Source organism: Hibiscus syriacus, unplaced genomic scaffold (genome assembly GCF_006381635.1).
Source record: "Hibiscus syriacus cultivar Baekdansim isolate YM2019G1 unplaced genomic scaffold, ASM638163v2 tig00111092_pilon, whole genome shotgun sequence".
Lineage (NCBI taxonomy): Eukaryota > Viridiplantae > Streptophyta > Magnoliopsida > Malvales > Malvaceae > Hibiscus > Hibiscus syriacus.
The window spans coordinates 943,984-969,621 of record NW_024062979.1 but is presented as its reverse complement, the minus strand read 5'-3'; the positions used below and the strand labels follow the sequence as shown (position 1 = coordinate 969,621).

Here is a 25,638-nt window from a genome sequence, read left to right as displayed (position 1 = left end):
GCAAAAAAGATATTGATCCCAAAAAGTTAACTGTCATAGAACAACTTTCATCGGCATACAAAAGTTTCTTTATAATAGTTCAGAACTATAGATAAGGCGTAGCTTTCCTATTAAGCTCTATAATTTCTTTCATTAACCATGACACCTTCTTTCCACACTTAGAAACTGGATCAACGTGATGCTCAATTATTTCGGCTTCAACAGCTAGTTCCCCAACATATCTGGCAACCTCGCTCATTTGTACCATGGCCTCGAACACCATATTGCTTCTTTCTTCACTTCTTTCGACATAGAACTCAGTTGACTTTTGCCATTGTTCAGTTGTTCCTTCAAGAGTTTGCTCTAACTCAGTGATTCTGACTTGACAATTGTGCAGAATTTTTTCAAGATCTCTAATGCGTCTTCGCAGTGAAGCATTTTCCTCATTACTTTCTTTGAGATCATTAGGTCCTAGACGAACCTTTTCTTGAAACAATGATTCTTCCAGTTGCAAAATGTAAGCATTAAACTCTGAGTTTTTGTTTCTAGACTGATCCAAATCCTCTTCAAGTTTGTTCGTGCTTCTTGCGTTCTTGATTAAGCTTCTGGATTTGAACATCTTTGTTTCTGCATCTTTGCATCCAATTACTAGCCACCTCTTGCTCTACCTCAAGTCTGGTATTGAAATTTTTTCTTTCTAACTCCCATTTTTCTTTTTCAACATTGGATTCTTCCATCTTTTGGCCTCTGACTTCAAGTTCAGCAATCAACTGGTTCATTTCAGATTCAAATCCCTTGAACATGATATTTTTCTCGCCTTCAAATTTATCAAAGATGTCATTCTTCATCTCTTCTAAATCTTTGGCTCGATCCCTTTCTCTTTGTATTTCATTCATGATCTCGCGGTGCTCAGCCTTGTGCTTTATAATTCGCTCTCGTCTGTCGACCTCAAAATCTTCCATTTTTTGCTTTCCTTTTTCCAGGCTTTTGAGTAGACGACTATTCTTTTCTTTCAGATCTTCAACTCGTCTTTTCTCGATGTTCAATTCTCTGGTCATCTGTACCGTCGATTGGCTAGGTCCTGATGCTTTTCGGGATTTATATAACTCCTAATAATCTTTCTGTAAGGCTCTGTACTCATCCTCACCTTTTTCTTTATCTCTTCTCAACATTGCACATTGTGATGAATGAAAGTCAATGTCAACCCCTAACATAGCTTTATCTTGTCTCATTTGCTCTAACTCTTTCGACCAACCATCTCTTTCTGCTTCAAACTCAGCTCTCAGGATTTCAATCTCTGATGGAACCACCTTAATGCGATCTTCCATAGAGATATCCTCATTTTGATCTGGTAGAGGAATATTTTCGTTTTTTCTGACAGATCTCCAATCTTCATAATCAGGTTAGCATTTCTTTTGCTGCTTTAGCTCGAATAAAAAGTTGTTTTCCAAGCTGTAACGGCTTCCATGATATTTCTTTATAATTTTTGCTGTGAAATGCGAACTCAGATGACTGTAATCCAGCAGTGACAGGTACAAATTGACGACCTTCATACTGTCTTATAACCAGAAGTGGTGCATATCCAATTCCTCCCCATAATCCGAGCAGCATTATCCAGTTGTAATCCCCACATCTGTAAATGAATTCCCTTTGTATTTGCCATGGGGCTCGCCAAACAACGTCATTGCTTTGCAAATTTCGAAAGGCATTAATCCACATATCTTTCTTAATTTCTTTCGGCCATTCCTGCTCCAGAAATTCCTTTAATGGTGAATAATCCGTATTAAAGCGTCGGTATGAAACCTTTTCTGTTCTCCAGAAATGACTACGGATCCAAACATATAACAACTGAGTACACCCTGAGAATCGTCCACCTCCTAACCTTCTGCAAGCATTTAATGATCTGAAGGTCTCTGCTAGGATGGCAGAAACAGGATTAATCTTCTCGGTAGTTGTTCAAACAAGTCTACCACTGCAGCTTCAATATATCCCAATACTTTTGGGAATATGACCATACCATATATACCCAGAGCAAATAGATCGAATCGTACTTTAATATCTGGATGACTCTGAATAAGTTCTTTGATGTTGGTCCAAGCAATGCCTTCGCTTTCGCCTTTTGTTTTGTACGGGATGCTACCCATTCTTCTCGTACCCCGGCAATTTTTGCTAATTTAACTCGGAAGGGTTGAGTTTTAATTGACTTTGAATAGATTCGATTCTCCAAAGCCCCTTCGATATGTAACAAAGTTGTGTATTCTTCAATAGTAGGGACCAAGTCCTCCTTATTGAAAGTGAAGCAATTGTACCCTGGATTCCAGAATTGAACTAGGGCTCGGAGTAATTCATCATCAACTTCTACATAGAGCAGATATGGGATGTCTCCGTAAGTCTGATAAAACTGCAATTTTTTGTTTGAATCCCAACTTTCCCAAATGCTTCGCAAATCTTGCATATCATTTCTTTTTAGTGAAACTGAAGCATAACTGGCCAAGTCAGATACATAATCATCCTGCAGACTATCTCCTTCTTGTCTTTGTAAATCCTCAGCCCACTGTCTTACTTCTGAGTTCAATTATTTGATTTGAACACTTTTTATCCATAGATGAAGGCTTTCCAATGCGACAATTAACACAAGGATCAATGTCTTTTATCATGTATGATGCAATGCAAACAGAAAAATAATGAACACACAAAAAGAAAATAAGTTAGTTTAAAGGATAATAACATTTATTTAATTTAAACATGCTTTTCTAAATAATTTAAATAAACATGTAAAATAAATTAACAGGAAAGACATAATTCATTTCTCCTGTGTGTACACCTATTTTGGACAAAATTTCGGCATGACTTCTGATTGGAAGAGTTTCTAAGGTTTTTTATATGCAGGGTTTCAGATCTAGGAGTAAAGGTACCCGAATTGTCCTTGTTAGTGCCCCCTTGGGTTGCTAACCCTCAATCCTAGTCCATTACAGACTAAAGTGAATCGAGTTTAATTCGAGGGGATACATTTCTCTATGCCTGACACGGAGAATAAATTCTCACGAAGACATAGAGCATATGAACCCCGAAAGTTACTTGCTAGGTCTGACACGGAGAATAAATTCTCACGAAGACGTTGCTTTCACTCTCACTTAAAAGGGACAACTCAATTATAGAGCTTTATGTTATGCAATGCAAGTGTTGTGTGTGAGGAGAAATGTTCAAACTTTAGAAAAATAAATAATGAAATGAAATACTTGCAAAGAAAATAAAACATATAAATATTATAAAAATAATAAATAAATAAAAAGTTTGAAAAAAAGAATTAAAAATTAAATATATAAATTTTTAATTTTTAACTAATAGAGACAATTTATAATTGATTTTTTTAAAAGTTTGACCAGGTCCCCAGCAGAGTCGCCAAGCTGTCGTAACCGGTTTTCGTCCGGGCACGAAATATTAAATTGGGCGAGAAAATTGATTTGAATAAATAATTTTGAAAATAACTTAAGAGTCGCCATCGGCCTTTTGGATCAGGTAGGTCGAATACCTAAAATTATCTTTAAAAATAGTTTTTAAGAAAACCATATTTAAAAGATGAACTGATCTGCGTTTTATAACCAAAAATTCGTTCTTTTTAATAATAAAAAGGGATTCGTGGTCGGTTACGTTTAGGGAAGGATTAGCACCCCTACAACGCCCAAAATTGGTACTTTGTAATTATAAATTGTCTCTATTATTAAAATTTAAAAATTCAAAAATATATTTAATTCTATTATTTTCAAAATTATATATATAAAATATTTATTTATTTAAAAATATCCAAAAAGAACTTCTAGGTGCCTTAAGACAACTCTTTTTCTTTGATATTGATAAATAATATTATTTAATTTTTAATTTTAAAATATCAGAATAGGACATCCAGTTGTATTAAGACTGTCCTTTTCTTCGATTTATTAAGATAAATATTTAAAAATTACCATTATATATATATTTATGAATATATAAAAATATTTATTCATAAAAATAAAAATACTATTAAAACAATATATTTAAAAACAATAAAATAAAAGAAAACATATAAAATAAATGACTAAATTACAGTAAAAATAAAATTAAAAGTCTAATTCGTAATTAATCAAAATTATAGGGATCAAATATGTTATTTTCTGATTTAATGATTTAGTGACTAAAATAAAATTATCTAAAATTCGAATTTTATAATAAAATAAATTAAAAATATAAACTAGGGATTTAAGAATTATTTATGGAAATTAATGGATCAAATCTGTAATTTATCCTAAATATATTATTTTAATATGAAGGACTAAAATAAAGAAATTAAAATTCGAATACCAAATTAAGAATATAAATTTAATTTAGTGACTAAAATGTAAATTTTACAAATCCGGAGGACTTCGGACGGGGTTTAACTATTTCATAATTACGCGTATAGTCCTTCCCGAAACGACGTCGTTCGGGAAGGACTATAAATGGTCCAAACCGGCTGGCCCGAAGGGCCAGCCATTTCATTTCTTTTTTTTTTCTCTCTAGCAGAGAGTTTTAAAACTCTCTGCCTTCTCTCTAGCTTCCCTCACCGGAGGGAAGCCGGTCACCGGACGGCAACCGTCTGCCGCCGTGACCATCACCGCCGGCCACCGCATCCGGTGGCCGGAAAAATTTTTCTTTACACTAATATATAGATCGGACCGTCCTAAGGACGGTTCCGGTGTTATTTCTTCCTAAAAGGCTCCCAATCGGAGCAAATCTACAAAAGTACCTTCGTTGTTTCGAAGGTTCCGGTGAGATCTGGTAGTCGGAGCTTCATCGGTAAGTCTCTTCTTCCTTTTTCTTTTTTTTTTTCTTTCTGGTTCTTTGCTGCTACTGAGATCGTTGGTATTAGTTTATTTTTTCTTTTCTCTGTTTTTTTTTCGGTTCTGTCTCTGTCTCTGTCTGTCTTTTTTTTTTTTCCCGCAGGTGGGGTGGTGGCTTTTATAGCCACCACCGTTGTGGCCGTCGGACCGGTCCGAAGAGTGAGTTTCGGTGAGTCACCGGACTACCAGTGGTGACTCACCGAGTAGCCATGGCGTGGACGGCTGCATTTTATCTTCTGGAGTCTTCGGTTGGGACGTGGCAGCGGCGGAGGCGGTGAGAAGACTGTCGGCAGCCGCGTGGAAGCTGGGGCGGCGCCGCGTGGCCATAGGGTATCAAACCCTAGGGTTCCTCTCTGGAACCGTGTGGACCGTTGGATCGTGCCAGATCCAACGGTTGTGATGAGGCGGCTGAGGATGATTAGGGTTAGGAAACCCTAACTGGAAACCCAAATATTTAGGGTTTCTGGTTGGATTTGGACCGGTTTCAGTTGGTTTGTAACTGGGCCAGTTGAATTGTAATTGGTTTGTAATTTATATGTATTTAATATATTTAATAATAAAATAATAATAATAATAATAAAAATAATAATAATAATAATAATAATAATAATAATATTAATAATGATAATAATAATAATAATAATAATAATAATATGGATAAAAAATAGTATCTTCAATGTGTATAACTCTAAATTATTGATTATTTTTTAGTTGGGTCATTCAAGTATAAATTAGTCATTCAAGTTATCAAAAGATATAAAAATAATCACCAATAATTAATTGTGATAGAAAATTGTCGGAAAAATTACCTTGCATAATCATGCGAGCATCCATTGATTCAGCAACAAGTTCGTTTTGAATCATGTGAATGAATATGTTTTTGTATTTTTCAAGAAAAGAAGAGATTCTTTAAGACATTTTACCTATACCAGCCCAATCTAAGACATTAGGTAAAAAAATGATTAAAATAATGACAAGTATTATATGCAAAACATATTCATGTACAAATATAAATTTTAAAACCATCAATTAGACATTGTAAATTACTTGTACATAAAAATTATTGTCAACCAATATGAACCGGAACGAAATAGCCTACCACTTCAATTTAATAGCGAACAACCTAGGCTGCAGATGTTTTTCATTTGGCAATATATTCGGTTTCAATGGTCTGAAACAACAATGGACCTTTCTGGTGGATACTTTTCCACCCCTCATCTGAGAGCATAAATCAAATAACCAAAACTGGATTTAAGCAAAAAAAATCTTTTAATTATCTACAAAGATGGCTCTTCACTATAGATGTATCTATGAAGGTTGCAAAGATGAAAATGTCCGCGAAAAGAACTCGGACAGGCGTTTGAGTTTAGATAAGAGCTCTTTGTTTCTCCCAAAGTAAGATTCTGCGTTCGACAACATGACCTGAATATCGTGCTGCACTGCTTCCAAGGTTCGATAATAGTTGTTCTCCAACCTACACTGAATAACATCGATCGATAATGGCACAGGGTACCTGCCAAAACACCGCGATTTCAAACATTCGGTCGCATTTTAAACCTCGAGGCCACAGAGTTTTGTAGGTAAGGGTGGTGGGAGGGGAAAGCCTTTCCAAATCTAATTACAATTTTAGCACCTTTCTCTCTATGTTTACAAATGCTGACCCTATTAATAACTGGTGATTGAACAACATTCATATAAGCATGTAAAACACAACTCCTGAGATGTACCTGTTTGTAAAATTAGACTTCTGTGAAACTTGCTTCAACTTATTTACTGCGTATTGATCCTGCAACATTTTAAAGCGAAAGTTAATAAGAATTCAACCCAATGCAAGAGTGTCGCTTGAACTAAGCTTGAGTGATAAGTGATTTGGCAGGTCTCAAGTTCAAGCTTGGATACTGATCCAGTACTTTTCATTAATTATTTGAAGTTCAGGAAAAAGATACAACTCATATCTTGCCATATACCTGAGCTTCGCGTGAAGATTTCTCCAATCTGGCAAAGGTGGAAAGTAGATTGTTTCTGATCTTACTATCAATATGAGGCTGCTCCCACTGCAAATCAGCATCAAAGAGTTCCCATGGACTGTGAAGTTGTGGATTCTTGGGCTCGCTCTTGTACCGAACAGTTAAGCTTTCCCAAGGACTGTCAGGAAATTCACAAGATTTGGGATTCAAAGTCACAATCCGACCATCCCACCAGCTTCCACCATCTCCGCTGTCATCTTTCCACCAGACTTTGCACTTAGCCCTGGTGCCCCATTCCCTATTCATAGCAGCATCAAAGCGAGTTCTTTCTACAATGAAGTCGGGGAAACTAGTCATATCCGGTAAAGTCAAGTTAAATGATCTGTCGAACATGCTGGAAGAAGGGTCTGTAAATTTGAGCGTCATTTTACAGCGACTATCCCCAGACCCCGGAGACGTAGAATATTCAAGCCCTTCAACTCTACAAAATTCCACTGCCCTTAACAAGCTCCCTCCTTTAGATGAAGTCCAAGGTCCTGCTTCCTTCAAGCCAATATGAGCTGCATATTCTTGATGTCCCTGAAGAATAGAAGCTACCAAATGTAAATAACTTTGTAACTAAATATACCAACCGTCAAAATTACAGTATAACGGGAACAGATAAAAATAATTAATTTCATCTTACCTGTCTCAAGTATACAATTTCATCACCTAGTTGGGGAATATAGCGAGACCCTTCCTCATGTGTTGTCAACATTAACCATGACCCTTTTCTGGCTGATTGACTGGGTTTCCGTATTGGACTAGGGTCATTGAAATAGGTATTTCTTCTCCTATTTCTAGTAGACCTCGATCCAACTGCCATCCTTGAACTTGATCCCCATTCCTCACTCGGAAGTTGAGATCCATTTGTAGAACTACCCCAGGTGCTTCTATGTACATCTTCTGATTGAATTTCATGCCCTTTCAACCTGCTGGACCGTTTAATAGGAGCCCCATTTGTTGAACCCTCATGGAGGTCCCCTACCATACTTCTATCAAGGCTGGATTCAATTTTAGTGCTTTCTACCATGGCATCAGCATTTTCTGAGTTGGACCTATCTCTCTGTGTCTTTGATCTTCGATAAACAACATTATACATCTTTTTTGAATCTGGTTGTAACCCCACCAAATCAAGAGGAGTTGATATGGGAATTCTATCAACTTGGGCATCTGATTCTTTAAACCCATCACGTTCATTATCTGAACAGATATCATTGAATCTATCAACTAAGGGTACCTCTGAAACCATGTCCTTTGCCCTCTCTGAGGAGCTATCAATTAAAGTGGCATTTCCACCATTCGCATGACCTCTTGATAGTTTCAGTTTCAACCCAGGATTTTCATTGTCAATAGTTGTACTTTTTGACAAAAATCTTAACTTAGTTGAAATAGGCATATGGCCCTCTTTTACCTCAGAAAGCTGTCCATTCAGATGAGAAGTTAGGGTATGCATATCCTCGGAAGATCCGTTAACCCATTTTGGTGAATCAGGATATTTTATATGTTCACTAGGACCTGAATGGTCCTCAGCGTGAGTTGGATCATCCCGAAGTTCCACTTCACTCCCAAGGTTCTTCTCCGACATTGTCACCTTACCATTCATATCGTCCTTGCAAATTTTGATATCTGTACCCAGGGATACAGTAGCACCAGCCTTTTCTGGTTCTACATATCCATTGGCAACATTTTCTTTTTCTTTATGGTCACAAAGCCATCGCGTAGATCCAGTATATGCATCCGATGACACAGGTTCACCAAATTTCAGACGTTTGGAAGTACGAGCCTTAACTACTCCCCACTTAATTGCCACATGTCCCCATCTTTATCTTCAACCTTGTCTGATTGCCCACTTACTCTACCAATCGTGATATTTTTAGCATCAACAGAAGAACACCCCATATTTGGCGAGCTTATATGTTTTACACCACCTTCAGTGGCTTCTTCAGAAGCTTTCCACGTCAGACCTATTGAATTTTCCTGTATGTCAACTTTTCTTTCCATTGTGCTTTCAGGTAGTACAAGTTTGTTTGGATTCCGCGCAGGAAATTTAAGGACCAATCTTCTCCTATTCCCAGCAGCATTATGAGATTCAGGAAGTGCATTGGTTTTAGCAACATCCTCAGACTCACCAAAGAAAACTTCTTTTCCTTTTGAAAGTTTGATTTGTCCATTTGGCAAATCTCCATCAGATTCATCACTCTCAACGTAAGAATCTTGTATCATAGATTCACTCTCAGATGAGTCACCTTCAGAATCATATTCTTCAACATCAGTTGATGTTCCAGTTATTTTAGAAAAGAAGTGTAAAGCATTGCGTGCAGCAGCTCTTCGAGGTCTCGATGATTTTGAAGAAGTTTTTGATGTAGAAGACTTTCTCCGTAAAGCTTTCCTTCCATTTCTTGATTTCCTAATAGGGCCATTACTGAAGGAGTTGCCATCGCATTCATCCAAATTCCTTCTTTTAACACGCCTACCAGAAGATGTCATAAACTCAATCTGCAGTGGAGGAAAATTCAAGTTAACCAAGAGCCTCTAAAAACTTAAAATATAGTAAAAAAGGATATTAAACTTACTTCAGCCTTCAGTTTTTTCCTTTTTGATCGGCGAAGGGCATCTTTATGAGTATCATCAATCTCACTGTCTTCTGTACTGCACTCAGAATCACCAGAGAGAGAACCTAAACTTCCTTGCTCCCCTCCTGTAGAGTGCTCCTCAATGACATTATACTCTGAATCATTATCATCACTTTGCACTTCAATTTCTGGTTCCCAATCCATGACATCTAAGAATACTGGCAGCGGAGCAGCAATTGCATCTAAGTCTGCTAAGGGTGGGATTTGGTAATCCTGGTCTAGAGTGAAGTTTGGTCCCACAGAAAGGTTCAAAGCACAAGGTTTCCACTCCAAACCTAAAGCACCCAATCGTCTTTTCTGGTACATGGTCTGATAGGGTTCTGTGTATGGTATCATCCCTAAAGTATTTAAACCCAAGCAATAATTAACCGATGGAATAAAATGTATCAATCATTTGGGGCAATTATGAGTAGAGTTAAACCTGAGTCACAAAGAAGATCTTGCATATTCCGCATATACGTAGTAAGCTGAGTTTCCTGAATTACAATGTCAAATCATCAGAATTTCAGCGATGAAAATGTAGTGTTTAATTACCTGAAAACTCAGCAAAATATTAGAGATGGAATATGAGCACCTTTATATACTTAAAGGCAAAGAAAATATTTTCTTTACAAAGGTGTAAAAAGCCAAAACTGCTAGACCCACATGTCTAGAAATGAGGTCAAAATCATTGATGGCATATAAGCTAGAACACATTTTTAACATAAACTTCGATATGCTCCACCATCTCTTTCTAAATACACATGCGGATGCATGAGCCATGCAAATGATGAGCTAGAATAGTGAAGAGAGAAGAAAAATACTCCGAACAAAAAAAAGGAAACATAATTCCCAGTAAAAATGACACAAGGGCAATGAACCAAGCAGTAAATATTATCCATTTTAAGCTTTAAGATGATGGCGCTAACAGAGAACCATTATGTTAACTTCTCAGTATTTTAAATGCAAGTCCACCATATAAAGGACAGTTGCAACAATAAATGTTAAAAAATGGTCAACCAACCAGATCAAGTGAATTCCCAGAGGTGTCATGTATAAGTGGTCGATAATCACCCAGAAAGAACTGTTGATGAAGTGTACACAGAGTAAGTACAATTAAAAGCTGTTGAAACTAGTTGACTTGTAATAAAACCAGATGAAATATAACAAGTTAAAATACAAGTACCTGATCATATTTGGCATCCTTCTGAGATTCACCTTGGCCTGTATTTAGTATGTATAATTGACCAACATCATCTGAAAGTATAATGGATGTCCATCCCTATTTTACAAATACAATGAACAAGATATAGTAACTATGATATTGCAATATAAAACACAGGGAGAAGACTTCTAATAAAGATTCAAATGTAATTTAAATGAGGATAAGATAAAGTTTGTAATCCACCTAAATGATAGTACTTAATTCTATTTGCAATCCAATAAAAGGTCATAAGCATCACAGTGGAATAAGGGGTATAGATACAGGGTAGGGTAGGGAAGGGAGTAAAGCGTAAGTTTCCCATTGTCTAGATACTTTGAAAAGAAAAATGAAGAGCAACGCCTTATCTGATTAAATAGTGAAAAGGAAGGAAAACTATGAATTCTCATTAAGCAGCCTATTCATTATGCATATAAAGTATATCCTGTCAAACAAAATAACATGATGCTAAAGCAAGCTTGATAAGATGATAAAACTATTTAATTTTTAATAATACTGAATTGACACAATAAAAGTTTCTAATCAACCATTCTCCAAGTGAACTTACGATGAAAACTTTCCATCAACCAACTTGAAACGAGCGATTTCATATATTCGAATTGGTGTGCCTTCCCATATCTACAGTCAAAAGAAAAATAAAACACGTCAAGCAACAGAGAAGACCCAAAGATACTTCACAGAGCATGAAGGAGCTTGAAACTCACATCCCAGACAATGGTTCTTCCATCATAGCCCGCACTCATTGCTATCCGTGGGTTGAAAGGATGAACATCCAAAACATATGTCTTAAATAAATGAGTAAAATGGTCAGATATAACTATGAAACAACTTCGCATCCAGCATTAGATACCGTCAAATCACAAGCACTAGAATTGGAAGTCATAATGTAAACATGGGAGCAAATAAAGCAGAACAGAAGTTATTCAAGATCTGATTAAAAACGATTTCATGGTGGCACATCAATAACATATCAGTAAATGAATTCTGATCCGGGGGCATAAAGTATTTTACACATGCTCGAATGTTCAATAGTTGTGGTCCAGTAGGTCTCATTTTGGGGTATGTTAGTTATGATTCCCATTGTTCCTTAGTTTTATACAATTTGGACCTTATCCCCATGCCTACATGTAAAATTTCAGAAAATCTCACTCTGATTGTTTTCAAAAGTATAAGCTAGTTATGAAAGTTGGCTATTAAATCGCAAAATTCCACCCTTCTCGTTTGAACCATACCCGAAATAACACTATTATAAAAAAATAAGCAGATTGAACTGCCAATGGAGAATGATTCAAAATCAATCACCAACTAAAATATGGTAATGAACTCATTTCTCACTTTTTTGCAAGAAAACAATAAGAGGCTAAGAGCAGGAAAGCAAATGAAACATCACAGGCCAGAAATTAGGTGGAAATTGTCAACAAGGATGCTCCATCAAAAAATCAGAAACAGGGAACAAAATGATGTCAAGAGCTCGAATAAACAGTACAAGGGATGCAAAGGAGCATTTAAATTAGAAGAGAATAATCCAGCCAAAATATCACCCAGACGACATACACCAGCTAAAATGGAAACCACATTAATTAATCTGAATTGTGGCATAATAACACAATAAATGTAGAAGAAACATATTGAAGACCATAGCTATTATACTACAAACATGAGAAAATAATTCAGGCTTGGAAATGTAAACAACTTACAGAATCAGTATGACCAGACAAAGAATGTACCAAGCTACCATCAGCAGCATTCCATACACATATTCTGCAATCTGCATCATGAGAATATGTTCTTTAGACAAAATCTGCAGCTACTTATGCCCTAGTCCAGATAACCTTTAAAATTTCCCCAATTGGGTGTAGAACCAATATTTTTTTTTTTTTTTGATAAGAATGACAGGCCTCCTTAAAAACCTCCTTCTTGATCAAAGAAGGAGGAAAAGAGTGCCTTAGAAACTTTATTACTCCTCCGAAATTACATAAGATTTAACGTAGACACCATACTGAAAAAACACAACAGACTAAGCTACTCAACATAACCGAAAACCTAAACTCAAACGATAAAACGCACTGGAAACGACTAAACATCAACCAATTCCCATCTTTGCTAAACTATCAGCCTCCCCATTACACACCCTTGGAATCAGTCTAATAGAGTGCACCCTGTCCGTGATAAAAGATGAAATCTCTTTAACTAATGGGAGGATAAAAACTGGGGCCATAGCTGGTGTATGGACCCATTCCACAGCCGACTTACAGTCACTTTCCACAATCAACCTTCCAACCTTAACCCAACAAGAAGACATATAGATTTCAATGCCTCTCTTAATAGCCTTTAACTCAGCAACCGGCGGGGGACCCTGACCTACATTTTCTGAAAAAGTCAGAAGGGAGTTGCTATTCCAATCTCTCAAAATACCTCCTATACCTCCATTTGAGCCATCAAGTCTAACAGCTCCATCGACATTCATCTTCAAAAAATCCATAGGGGGTGGAATCCAGCGAGAAACCTGAAAATTGTAAATGTTGAGAGCTTTAATACCATCTGCAAGAGATGGATCACCAATCAGCACATCCTCCTGAATAGGACACTTAGGATACTTGGCTAGAAACCATTTAGATAACCTGAATCTAGCAATAAAAAACAGAGACATCCTATCCAAGGGGGAACCATCGAACACCATTGCATTCCTAGCTTTCCATATCGACCAAAATACTACTCCCGGGATAAATTTCCAAATCAACGATTTCCCCCTCAGCTCACCCCAAGAACATAGCAAAGAAGGTGGATCCTTTGGAAGGACTAAGGCTATTTCCCAATAGCTTGCTATCTTGTTCCAAAGTTCCCAAACAACATCACATGAAATAAATAAATGCTGAACTGATTCCACCTGTTTTTTACAAAACGGACATAAAATTTCATCCCCTAGCTGCAAACCTCTTTTCACCAACTCCTCTCTCACTGCCACTTTCTGATGAGCTAGCTGCCACAGGAAGACTTCAACACGAGGAGGAGATAAACCCTGCCACACCCCTTTTACCCATAAATCGGACTCCCCAGACACCTTGCCGAGTTCCTTTCTACAAGATTTCACTGAAAACAGTCCATCCCCACTTGCAGACCAAGAAAGAAAGTCTTCAACTGAATCAGTCAGTTTAAAGTCCTTCAGTTTTGTCATTAAATCCAGCCACTGATCCAACTCCCAGTCACACAAATTCCTTCTGGTATCGATGTTCCACACCCAACCGTTCGAATCTGAACTTCCAAACTCAGCGACCATACCCCATTTATTTGTTGACAACGCATACATTCTAGGGAAAAGATATTTTAAAGGAGACATCAGCCCATGAATCCGTCCAAAATGCAATAGACTTTCCATTTCCCAGTTTCAACTTGGAGTTAGATCTGATACGTTCACCCTCCGAGTCGTTCTTCAAGAAATTGTTGGCAATCCCTCTCCAAATCCAAGAAGATTTGGGCGAAAAAACCTTACAAATAGACATGGAATTACTACTTACCTTGTGCCTGCAACATAACACACTTTTCCACAAAGTATTTTTTTCATTGGCGAACTTCCACACCCATTTTCCCAAAAGAGCCCGATTAGATATGTTCACATCAAGAACACCAAGGCCACCACAATTTAGAGGCGTGCAGACTGATTTCCAATTAACCCAGTGTATCTTCCTTTTGTCCTCATTATCCCCCCATAGGAAACTGGCCATTAAAGAATTAAGCTTCTTACCAATTTTACAAGGCATTCTAAAAAGAGATAAGAAGAATATTGGTAGGGATGTTAACACCGACTTTAATAAAACTGTCCTGCCCGCCAATGAGAGACAATTAGCTTTCCAGCCGGCTAGTTTGGAACTAAAATTCTTGAAAACTGGATCCCATAAGGCTTCTGAGTTTTTCTTAGCACCTAGAGGAAGTCCCAAGTAATCTGTTGGAAGAGAATCAATAGAGCAGCCCACCGAAGATGCCCATTCTGATAAAACTTCCTCTTCCACATTAATACCAAATAGCTTACTCTTAGCTAGATTAAGATGCAACCCTGTCATAACACTAAAAATCCTCAATACTCTCTTGACATTTTTAATCTGGGAGAGAGATGCTTGACAGAAGATGATCAAGTCATCTGCAAATTGTAGATGTGTCAATCGAACAGAATTTTCAGATTCCCCAATAACAAAGCCTTGAAACAGACCCCTGTCCACTGCTTTAGATATCATCAAATTAAGCAGCTCACCTACAATGTTAAACAGTAGCGGTGATAAACTGCACCCTTGCCTAAGTCCTTTGGCCATGTGGAACTCTTCCGATGGAGACCCGTTTACGAGAACTGAGATTGAAGCTGTTGAAATACACTGAGATATCCACGACAACCATCTCTTACCAAAACCCATCTCTGACATTATTCTAATTAAAATTGGCCATTCCACGGAATCATAAGCCCTACGAAAATCTACTTTGAAGGCAACCCCTTTTAACCCTTTTTTCCTCCAGTAATCAATCCCTTCGTTTGCTATAAAAGCACAATCCAGCAACTGTCTCCCTGGTATAAACGCAAACTGAGAGTGACTAATAATATCACCAACACAACAACTCAGTCTCTTCGAAAGAACTTTAGAAAGTATCTTGTATAAGCTGCCTACAAGGCTGATTGGTCTAAATTCCTCTACACTGTCCGGATTAAGCTTCTTCGGAATAAGTGTGATAAAAGCATGGTTTATACCGTGCTCCCATTTCCTTCCAAAATAGAAATCTTCAAAAAATTTCAACACGTGCTCCTTTAAAATCGGCCAGCAGTTTTTAAAGAAACCCATGGTGAAACCATCTGGTCCTGGAGCTTTAGAGCTGTCTGATGAGACTATAGCTTGCCAAATTTCCTGTTCTAAGAAGTGCTCTTCAAGCTTCTTAGACTGATCCCTGATAGCTTAGCAAAATCCAGTAGTAAATCCTCCGTTTCCAATGTTGAATTGGAATTATAGGCTGCCTTGAAAATTCTGAAATATGTACCTTTAATTGTTGAGGATCTGAAACCACACTCCCATTTATCTTCAAGCTTAAGATTTCATTTCTTTTGCTTCTGTTCAGAGCAGACAGATGAAAAAACCTTGTGTTCCTATCCCCCTCCTTGATCCATCTTGCCCTTGACTTCTGAAACCAGATGCTTTCTTCTGTCCTATACAACCTCCATAGATTGTCCTACACAGCCTCAACTGATCCCACTCCTGCTTCGAAAGAATTCCACCTTGAGCTTTAAGATCCAATTCATTAATTTTCCTCTCTAAATCAGAAATCGACTCAGGGATCCCAGTAAATTTACTGCTGGACCAATTTCTGATTGAATTTTTAGTACCTTTTAAGATACTGAAAATACCCCTTTTATTATTTCTCCCCTCATAGCAAGCATTGAAGATTTAACCAATTCCTCAAATCCTTCCTCCTCTAGTAAATAATTAAAAAACCTGAATGGTTTCGGTCCCCAATTAACAGCTTTGTCCTCTAATGAGACAGGATTATGATCAGATAGGGATTTAGGCAAGAGACTTTGCACTACATTTGGAAAACATGACAGAAACGTCCCAGAGATTAAGAACCTGTCTAGTCTTTCCCAAGTCGAGTCTTCTCTATTATTGCACCAAGTATACCTTCCTCCCACCAACGGTAGATCAATTAAATGTGATTGCTGTAAGAAGTTTCTAAATAAATCAATAGAATGCCAGTTTTGTGATTTTCCCATCTTCTCGTCCGGATCAAGATACACATTAAAATCTCCCCCAATACACACTAACATATTTTGAGCCGAAACAAACTCCAACAATTCCTGAAAAAATCTTCCTTTCTGCTTCAATTGATGGACCGTATACATTGATAATCAGACACTCTTCACTTGAATTTCTGAACTTCCCAAAGACTGCTATGAATCTGCCATTAAGATGGGTGTTCGAAAACTTCAAAATCATTTTCATTCCACATAATCATCAATCCACCAGCAGATCCCACTGCTGGCGCAACAATCCCTCCTCTAAGGAATCTCCCCCTATCCTTCTTCTAAGAGCCAAAGAAACAGATTCTAGTTTTGTTTCTTGAATTAGAATCAAGTTCGGCTTATTCTTCTTCACCAAATTAGCTACCACTCTTGACTTTTCCTTTTTTCCAAGACCCCTTACATTCCAAGAAATAATGTTGACATTATCATATCAAGAAGATCTACACCAAATCCTTATAGCTAGTCTCCAGAGAAATAGAGACTAAACCCTGACTTCCCCTGTTCCTACTCTCAGCCGAACCCTCTTCAAGGTTGATAATTTTGTCCAAAAAAGCCTTCTTCCCATCTTTGAAAGAAATTCCTAGAACTTTACATACTTCCCATGTAACCATCGCTTCCTCAACCGCCTTCGAGAACTGAGGAGTAAAAACTAAAGGAGAATTAACCATATCAACTGCTTCCCTTGTTAAAACTCTTCTCTCCCTTCTTTAGACCTTTCTGACCCTACAGCAGAGAAAGGAACTACTGCCAAGACCTCCGAAGAAACTATTACAATTAGTTGGTGCCACATAAGGGTTCTGATCATCAGCTGCACCATTTAAAATCACTTCCCTTCCACCTTCCATATTTATTGAAGGAGGCTGCAAATCCTTTCTCACCGGAATACCTTTGTGTTTATTCTCAAACCAGTTAATTCTCACCCTCGACCTGGTATAATGTCTTTTATAGCTGGCCATTCTCCTCCTCTCTATGGGCAAACTTTTGGGCCAAAATGTTCTTCTATGCTGGAACAACGATCTGTCTCTATCCTAATCAGTTCAGTTCCAACCCCCTACAATCGTCCTTTTCCAAGACTACTACTTCCTCTAACAGATCCTTATTTGGCTTATTTGAGATCCCTTCAGATTGAGACTGTACTCTATTGAACCCACCCTCAATCGAAATATGTTTGTAACCTGACAAATCAGTATTCGAATTCTGCATTTTTGAGTCTACCAAAACAGAATGCTGAAACTCTCCTTGAACCTCCATCCTACTTAATTTAACATCATGCCCCCCTGGAATTAGATTATTAGCTGGTGAATCATACTCCCTGTTAGATTGTGAAGACCCAGCAGGCAACAAATTTGGATTTAAGTCTGCCGAGACATTAGCCCAATTCTGCACCTTTATTTATCTGAATCAGATTGCTGCTGAGAACCTGCAATTCCACCCGAGACTCCAAACGGTTACCATATCCCAGTTTTAATAAATTAACAGCTGGCCCAGAAGGTACTATTCTGTAGATATTTGTATTGGACTCACTTGAGCCCTCTAAATGGGCTTCTTCAAATTCATTAATAGAGACATTCCTTAGACCAAGGCCCCTATAGTCCTCTTTAAAATTCAAATCTTCTGCAGAAAAACCTGACACCTTAGCACCACTAGGTTGACTTTCTCCTTCCTGCAGTATTAAATGTTTACTTCCACTGCCTCCTGCCACTGTTGTGCAGACATCACCTACCAACCATCTGTCTACTGTGTCCCTAGAATTCTCAGCTGGCAATTGTGGGCTACCTACTCCACCTGAACTCCGGACTTCTTTCTCTTCCGATGAAGAATCAACTCTAGACACACCATCTCCGGCCACCTGAAGAATTTCTGCAAAAAAACTCTCCTGTTTATAACTGACCGATCCCACACTAATCTTAACCTTATACGATCTCCCATATGCACCCAAGGTAACAGAATCCTGTATATCATAAGGACTCGCCACCCTCAACAAAGCTCTTGCCACCGCCAAATCCTCTCTTCTGATCGTGGACTCATGAATACACACCAATTTCCCCCACCTTGAGACCAGCTTTTCCAAAAAAGATCCATTACAACATAGTAAAGGGATTCCATGCAACTCCACTGAACAGAAAGCCATCGGGACTCCATCTACACTCATAAGTGGATCAAGCCAGTCGAACCAAAGTGACACTTCATCCCTTCTGTTTTTCCACGCCTCCTCGAACTCTTCCTTCGACCCAAAGGTTATAATGCAAGAGTTCCAGGTATAACCCCATTTAGTTCCCTTGACCTTGATCCCTTTACTAGCCAACCCCTTCACTACTGTCCCCAGATCAAAATGGGATTTAATGATCCCAGTTATTGATCTTTTCACCCAATCATATTCGTCTGGGGGAATATGCATTTCCCACAAATTCCTCACCCTACTTCCTTGTCTTTATGGCCTTCCCAAATCACTTTAGACGCCGGACCTTCTCTCCTTCCATCCAAAGACGCTAACGCCTCCTTGTAAGATCTCTCATCTCTCAGTCGGCTATAAGATTCTGGTCCAGCTCTTCTACTCCGATGCGTATCCTTTTCCCACTTATCAACTTCCTTACTGTCGTTACTTCTAACAGCCTGCTTAGTCTCTTCTTCTGGTACTTAGCAACTCCTACTGATATTTTCTTACCATCAATCCAGATACCATTAATTTTTGCTATCGCCCTCAACAACCCATCCTCATTAGCAAACTGGACGAAAGCAAACGTATAATTTCTATAATTCGGCTTGTTGGAATTATTCGGAATGTAGACACGAACAACACTCCCCTGTTGATGAAAAATTTCCTTAAGAGTTTTCCTAGTTACCCTTTTACTCAGATTGTCAACGAAAACCGTCCACTCCTCACCGGAAAACTGACCAACTGAAAACCTCTCTCTCTCTCCCACTTTCTCCCTGACACTCTCTCTCATCTTACTGATTATTCTAAATAATCCAAGTTTTTTTCATCATACGGTTATTGTTATTGGCCCTTATTTTCTAAAATGAAGAAGAGTGTAGAACCAATATTGGAAAAGGATACATTGCACATTATGTTGAAGACACTGAATAGCTAGAGTAGCTCAGCAGCAAATACAGCTTAAAGAGACTTTATGTTTTACTCAACTAAATGATAGAAAAGCACTCATGTTGATTTCTTAAACTTCTGTTACATTTGATTGAAGCCTTCCTGATGACCAAACCATAGATTTGTTTAACGGAAAAATACAGCTCCAACTCTTTTTTTTTTTTGGGGGGGGGCAATTCAGCTTCAACACCATTAAGACAGTTTTAATAAGCAAAATACTGCTAATAACATTCAACAGATAGACATGAAAGTTGTCACAGGAAATGAAGGTCCAAGTCAACCACTTGACTCAAAATCTTTACAGATGCATAAGAAATGAAATGAGCCAAAGGCATTAAATAAATGAAGCATCAACGGCAAGTTATGTTCAACATATCATCAAGGTGATCACAGGAAGTTTTAACTCCAGCTACATGTGATGTGAGTTCCACATTTTAACATATTCTATTCATTTAGGGAGGGGAGAGGGTGTTGCATCAGCTATTGAAGGGTATGAGAACAAATTCTTCGGTCAAACATGAATCATTACAATTTTATGTTCAAGGCTCCATGAAGTTCTCAATGGCAACCTTAAAATATTAGATGAATAGATAAATACCCATGATGGCAGCAAGGACAAAGCGGTTATCTAGGCTCCAGATTATCATATTTACACCACGAGGAGTTGGAAGAATTCTCTGGCGTGGACCCCCTCTTGGTGGTTGTGGAGGCAATGGTGGGGGTGGAACTTTAAGATGATAATGTTTACACCAGCGACCCACTTTACCCTGAAACATGTAACAGAAATAGAAGATTCTAAATGAAACAGGCATTAAGGGGAAAAAGGATGAAACCATAAACTTAATAAATGATGAAGGCCTAGGAAAAAAGCAGTTAAGGTGGAACTGTTTATAGTTACATGTGATCTTCGAGATCTTGGAATCCAAATAATTGCACTGCCATCACGGGAGCAGGTAACAATGTTATCTTGAGAAAACCTGGAATGTCACAGATCACATCAGAAAATGAAATGAACTGTTATATTCTTCTTCAAACTATAAAGTCTAATTATAAAGTGGAAACTAAGAAGTCCCTAACAACAACTGGTCATCTACAGGATTCTCGAGGAACGGACCCACACACAAAAAAAAAGAACATACACACACACACACAAGAATACAAGACTTGAAGAAAATACCCACCAGGAGTTTCTAAATTTTGGAACACTCTCTTCTTTCAAGCAGTCTGCTGTAGAATATCTTGATGAAACAGAACAACCACTGCAATTTAAAGCAGTAATGTAAATTGAAATTGAAATTCATATTCTATTAATAAAATATCTGAGCAATAGAGTATGATACACAGACCTGAATTGCACATAATTTACATCATTCTCATGTCCAGCTAACACATCAATCTCACGAATTGGTTGGTCAGAATCATCTGCATTTGGTTTAGAAGCAATCCATACCTGCAGGATCGACAAAATTAAATTGTACACCTAAACTAGCACAATTACAAAAGAGATGGTAAAGCCGGACAACATCTTGGAATAGGAATTCATAGCAACAGGCATAATGTGTACCCTAGCTAAAGTGTCCGAGCTACCGGTGACAAAGACAGTTCCATTAGCATTGAAAGCACAACAAAAATTTGATGGCTCTGTTGTATAGAAGTCGAAGATGAACAGTTGTTCTTTCCTGCAACCATTTAAGCATTGCTATGTAAAATTCATCCATCAAGGAGCATTAAAATCATGAATACTAAGGTAACAAACCAGCTAAAGAATCTGAAGGCTTTGGAAAATATATCCGGGGACGGATTTCAGCATTCCTAGCATCCCATATCCTACAAGTTCCATCATCAGATGACCTGCACAAAGTCAAGAAACCCTACATTTAACTTCAATGCAAACAGAAACCATGTACCAGAAGCAAACAACAATAGTGATATTAACCACAAAAGTGAAGGACTCAACTAAAAGATTTACAAGAAAAAACACAATAGCGAAAATGAGCAAATAAAATAATGCAAAGCAATCAGTAGGGAAAAATAACCATACTGTAATACCGATAAAACTGAAAATATTAGAAAGGACAGCTTTTGAATGATTCATAGTTGGGCTTTTTTCGGGGGGAGAAGCCATTGTTGGGAAATTTGAACTTGTATTATATGACATTCTTAGGCCAACTACTTAACTTCTAGTTGAGGGTGACAAAGATAACGGAATTTGGCAGTTTTTATGACTATTGCAGAAAAAAAAATAAAGAGAGATTAGGAACCAATCTTACGATAGAAGCTGATATACAGAGCCTGGCCTAGGACTAAAAGCAATGGCAGTAACAGCTCCAGTATGTCCTCTAAGAACTGAAATTGGTTGTCCATCTGGCAAGTGCCACTGTCAGCAAGCAGGAAACAAAATCACTATCATCGAATAAAAATATGATACTTTTAAGCAAGAATAGCAAGCATCAATAAGATGCAAGGGATTCTTACAACACGAATAATGCAGTCATTTGAAGCGGACGCCACCATAAAATTATTGGAACTGACAGCCAGGTCAGTTATGTCACCCTTTCATCCAAATAGAATTTATGTAACGTGTAACTAAAGAAATCAAAGATAGAACCAACAACAACAACAGTTTCAAGATGTGCATTATGGCTCATAAAATTCACCTCATGTCCGCGGCAGCTAGCCAAGCAATATGCAGTCTCCATAGACCAAATTTTCACAAGACGGTCATCAGAACCAGTAATTACATACCTCCCAGATCGATCAAATATTGCTGCAAGTAGTATAGAAAACAAATTCAAGTTCATGATGCCAAGAAAAATCTCGTCAAGTTCGGGGCTCGTGAGTGCAAGCAAGTAAATTATCAAATAATGTGTTCAAATACAGAATGAAAAGACAGTAGAGACCACAAAAAGCCAGAAACTGTAAAATATATAGGCAAATAATCTTTAATGAGCTCACAAGTATATTAAGCTCTTCTTTGCAAGGCTGCCTTTTTTCCTTTGGGGAGAAGGGGGAGAGGGATGGGCTGACAAGCAGGTATGCATGCTTAATTTATGACAAACAAATAGGCCTATTTAACCAAAATCTGAAGCACAATGTATCAAGTTTACTCAGGGATATGATTATTCATGTTCTTTTTTTGAAATTATATGTACATTTAGAATCACAATTGCAAATACAGATAATACATATCTAAATAACTATCACAAGAATTAATCACTACAAGTATAATTGGACTAACAACCAAAATATATCCAGACAGGGACCACACATAGTGGCACTTAAACCAGAATAAATCTGGACTGAGAACCCACACATGTGGGACTCAAACCTAGGACATCAAGGGTCCCAGGGCCTCAACCTAGCCATAAAGCTAAGGCCTCATTGGCAGGGATATGATTATTCTAAATATATAAAAACACAAAAAATCATACCACAATAGACAGCATTCCGGTGTCCTCGCAACCTCTTGATATTTTGCATCTTCTGCACCATAGTTGATGGTTTTGCAATGGCATAACATGCTGCACGAATAGATGGTGCCCGATGATGTCTTGTGAAACCACCCCCAATTTCCCTTAAACTCAGCCCACGAACCTGATCTGCATGCATATGAGGCCAGCGCATATGAACAGGAGGATGTTTGGCTTCACTTTTTCCTTTGTTGCCATCATCTGATGGGAAGAAAATCAAAATTGAAAATCACATAAAATTAGTGGCAGAAGGAAATTCATGAAGATAGAAAAATGGAAGCATGAGCAAGAGAAGCTATTTTATAATCCAATGAAGTAATATCCCAAAAACCAAAAAGTAATGGACTTCATCTGATTTTTTTTTGCAAATGCTTTCCAGGTATAAAGTGTGAAGAAATATGTTCCATGGCTGAAATAAAACCACCTACAGCTCAAAAGAGAAAAGGAGCCTATTCCTAAAAGAGTGGGAACATCAGCGGCATTTGGAATGTGTCTCGCACTTTTGCCTTCAGATTGGGAAGGTGCAGTTAATAACAACCGCTTCAAAAGCTTTATCAAGTGATCTGTTTCAATGTGAGGATTCCTACACAAGCATAAATACCACAAAAAACAAGTCAAACTTTTCATAAAATCTGCATGAAACAGAGAAAATGCCTGTTACTTGGTTATAAAATAAGTTGCTTTTGTCATTTGAAGTGACAAACAGAAAACAAATTTACCACTATTCAACAGACATTTTATAATCACTTGAAACAAAACTAAAAGCTAATCCCATACCTCTGCACCAACTGCGCATAACTCAAAGGAAATGACATGCCATCATCATTTTCTTGTCCGCTATGTTCCCCTGCCCTTGAATACCAAGCATGATACCTTCTAGGTAGAAGCTGGTTTTCAAGCAGTTCATTCCAAAGCTGCCCATACGTTCTTTTACAAGGGCTAACTGAAAGGAAATGCATAATCAAAAAGTAAACTTCTCTGAGGTCAACATCTGCATCCCGCTTCTCAGAATCATTTGTCTCTGCATTTGCAATTTGAGCTTGCACCTTAGTGGAAAAACGCAAAGGCTTCATCTTAACAGGAGGAGAATCACTGGAGGGAACATATTTCTGGAGAGCCATATCACCTGCAAATTAGAACGATACAATCAACAAAATTACTTGCGGCAAGTTCTACCTGATTTGCACATGACTACAATACATAAATAAGAACTGAATAACAACACGTGCAGCAGAAAGATCCTTTCAGTCCAATGCAAAACCACAATTTGAATTATTCGAGGGGGAAAAAACTAAGATCTCATCATAAACACAAAACCATCCAACCCCAAATTGAACATATACAAAATATAACAGCAAAGCGGTTCCAGCCGGGACTAAAATCAAAATTCAACATCTGGGTTCTCTCGATAGATTCCTCAATTAAGGAATTCACAGCAAATTCATTCAAATATCAAAGCATAAGCACTGAAAATAGAGGGAAAAAATACATCTACAACGTACCACGTGGACTAAATGGAAGGGCAGTCACCGGAAACAAGAAAGACCCTTCCACGCATTAGAAAATTCACAATGCAAAGGCCTGTAATAGCAAGAACAGATCAAAACCCCTAAACATAAATTATTTCCACCGCCAACAATCAATAAACATAAATTCTAAACTTAAAAGGTAAACAAAAACTGGCCTAATTCGACAATTAATGCGATAAATGCAGAAAAAAAATTAAAAGGGAATAAATTTCGAGAAGAAGGGAAAAGAATAACCAGAAGTGTTACTGAGATTGCATTCTTTTCAGGAGTAAAACGAATCATTCAGGAGGCTTCAGTGTTATCTTCTTCAACTTAAAAAGAAGATTTAAAGTCGGAATGGGGATCGAGTGGAAGAAGATAATCGCTAAAATTTTTATTCCAATCAAATTAGAAAATAGAAATTCGAAGGGGATAGCGAGTGAGGGACACGCGCGAGATGAATTTTAAAAAAAAAAGGAATTCTAGGAAGGAGCTGTGCGTGTGTATTTTTCCTGTTGGGGTTTCCAGAGAGAGAGAGAGAGAAACGAAGGAGAGATACGGAGGAGAGAAGGACGATGGAGAGAGAAATAGAATATGAGGGAACCGAGGATTCAACGCAGCGTTTTATATCTTATTTTCACGCACAGTATCTTGGCTAAACTACATCATTAGTGATCATACTATTATCTCTCTCCTATTTTGGTCACATTAATTATTAATCACTAATGCTATAATTTTTATTTAAAATTAAAATTATGAATAAATCGATAATATTTATAAAATGTTAATTTTTTTTTAAAATATTTTTAAAATTATTTTTGATATAAAAAAATGCTCAAATTATATGTCTTCATTTGAGTGCCTAAATTTTTTTTCTATCTATGTAAATGACTAGTGATTTCTCCGTTACTATTTTAAGTCCATATGTTATAATAGTCATTTAAAAAATCGTTATCTACACATATCATGTTCATATTTTTTGAAATTTTATTTTTTAAAAAATAAAAATATTATCATTTAAAAAAATGTTTTCCTTAAAATCTTAAATAAAATCTCAAATCTCTAAAATCCCTAATTTCAATCAATTATTATCGTCATCCACCATC

The 25,638-nt window shown here is 37.4% G+C and overlaps 1 pseudogene; it reads right to left on the bottom strand.

Annotated features, from left to right (window-relative positions):
• Positions 1 to 6,142: 6,142 nt before the first annotated feature.
• LOC120152561 lies at positions 6,143 to 25,084 on the bottom strand (annotated as a pseudogene).
• Positions 25,085 to 25,638: the final 554 nt, after the last annotated feature.